Genomic DNA, 1866 nt, shown 5'->3' with positions numbered 1-1866 from the left:
TAACCGTGAGGTCTCCTGAAGTGATTGATTTGCACGGTGGAACACAGAGGGGGGAAGATTGCAAAGCTGCAGTTTCACAAAAGAAGATTTATTCAATTTGTAGGGATTAGGAAGAAGCGATTTCAAAATATCTTTCAAGTTTCACCAGCAAAGCTTAAAAATTGCTTTTATTCGCGTTCATCTCACTGTAAATAGTGTTTGATGACAGAGTGCTTCAAGTGTATGAGAAATTTCTGGGGCTTTGTTTTGGTGAAAAAGGAGACAGTGTGAAGGGGTCAGGGCAAGGAAGGGCGGAGCATTTCCCTTTAAGGGCGAAATGCAAATTAGCGCAACTTCTCACGTCGCCCAGTGAGTGTCGTATTCAGTGAAACATGAGTCTTTCCGGATGTTCTGTGATCCCGGTGAGAAATTGCGCTGTTGGACAGACAGGGAACCTTAGAGAGATGTATTTCCGATTTTCGGAAACGCAGTTAGTATGAGTGTAAGAGGTATGGGCTGTTATTGGGTTTGAGCGAGTGAGAGTATTGAGCATACTTACCTGGCAGGGGAGATACCATGATCACCAAGGTGGTTCTCCCAGGACGAGGCTATCCCATTGCACTTCGGGTGTGCTGACGCCTGCGATGTCCCCAAATGCGGGATACTCGACTGCAAAATTTGTGGTAGTGGGGGACTGCGTTCGCGCTCTCCCCTGAAATACAAACATAAAAACAGATCTTTCAATAGATACCAGTAACTTGTGCTTCGTACGGCTTTCTATATTCAATTCAAATTGTCAGATATGCCGCACGTCTTACTTCATCTTGCAATAATCTTCATCTTGTGGGCGACACGGTGGCACAGTGGTTAGCACTGCTGCCTCGCAGTGCCAGAGACCTGAGTTCAATTCCCGCCTCAGGCGACTGACTGTGTGGAGTTTGCACGTTCTCCCACTGGGTTTTCTCCGGGTTCTCTGGTTTTCTCCCACAGTCCAAAGATGTGCAGGTTAGGTGAATTGGCCATGCTAAATTGCCTGTAGTGTTAGGTAAGGGGTGGGTGGTTTTCGCTTCGGCGGGTCAGTGTGGACTTGTTGGGCCGAAGGGCCTGTTTCTACACTGTAATGTAATCTAATCTAATCTAATCTAAAAAAAAAGGAACAAGCCCTTCAAATAACCAAATATCCCCCCCGCATTTGCTCCATTTCCCTCTATTTACTGCCTGCCTATTCCAGTATTGCTCAAAATGCCTCTTTCAACAATTTATTCCATAGATTATATTCAGCTCTGTCCACTGATTCTTCACCACCTGCTCCAGGGAAAAGGAGAGGTAACTGGGAGCAGCGGTCCTGTGAGAACCGAACCCCTATGTTCCAGCGACTGATGTCCTGACCTTCCTGGGAAGGTACATCCAAGTTGAGGGAGAAGCCACCGATGTGATCGACCCCTTTGGGATCTGGACCAGTAAGCGGCAGGTCAGGGTAACTCTGAGGGTCGATGACAATGGGAACATTCTCCACCCACCCTCGAGCTTCGCAACTGGAGGGAGCAGAGGCTACCTCACATATGCAGGGCAGCCGAAAGTGTGCCGAGCCTGCGGGAAGTCGGGACATGTGTTGGCGGATTGCAAAGTGACCATCTGCAGGAACTGCAAACAGGAGGGTCACCTGACTAAGGACTGTCAGGAAGAAAAGAGCTGCAACCTGTGCGGAGAGGCGGGCCACATGTACAAGACCTGCCCAAAACGAGGGGTCCCCACTTACGCACAGATGGCTGGAGGTGGCAATGCGAGCCGTGGACCCCCAAAGACCAGTAACGTCCACTCAGACAGCAGGGAAACAGAGTCTGGTGGCACCCAGAAAGAAGAACAGGCTGGAAGTAGAGGAGGCAG

At 49.2% G+C, this 1866-nt stretch overlaps 1 non-coding gene across 1 annotated transcript; it reads left to right on the top strand.

Annotated features, from left to right (window-relative positions):
• The first annotated feature begins 530 nt into the window (after window positions 1-530).
• On the top strand, window positions 531-694 carry LOC122545704. The gene has a single exon (XR_006310580.1). It is a non-coding gene; the product is annotated as a U1 spliceosomal RNA (small nuclear RNA).
• Window positions 695-1866: the final 1172 nt, after the last annotated feature.

The sequence above is a fragment of the Chiloscyllium plagiosum genome, unplaced genomic scaffold (assembly GCF_004010195.1).
Source record: "Chiloscyllium plagiosum isolate BGI_BamShark_2017 unplaced genomic scaffold, ASM401019v2 scaf_1826, whole genome shotgun sequence".
NCBI classification, from domain to species: Eukaryota; Metazoa; Chordata; class Chondrichthyes; order Orectolobiformes; family Hemiscylliidae; genus Chiloscyllium; species Chiloscyllium plagiosum.
The sequence above is the reverse complement of the archived record's forward strand: the minus strand, read 5'-3'. Positions and strand labels throughout refer to the sequence as shown.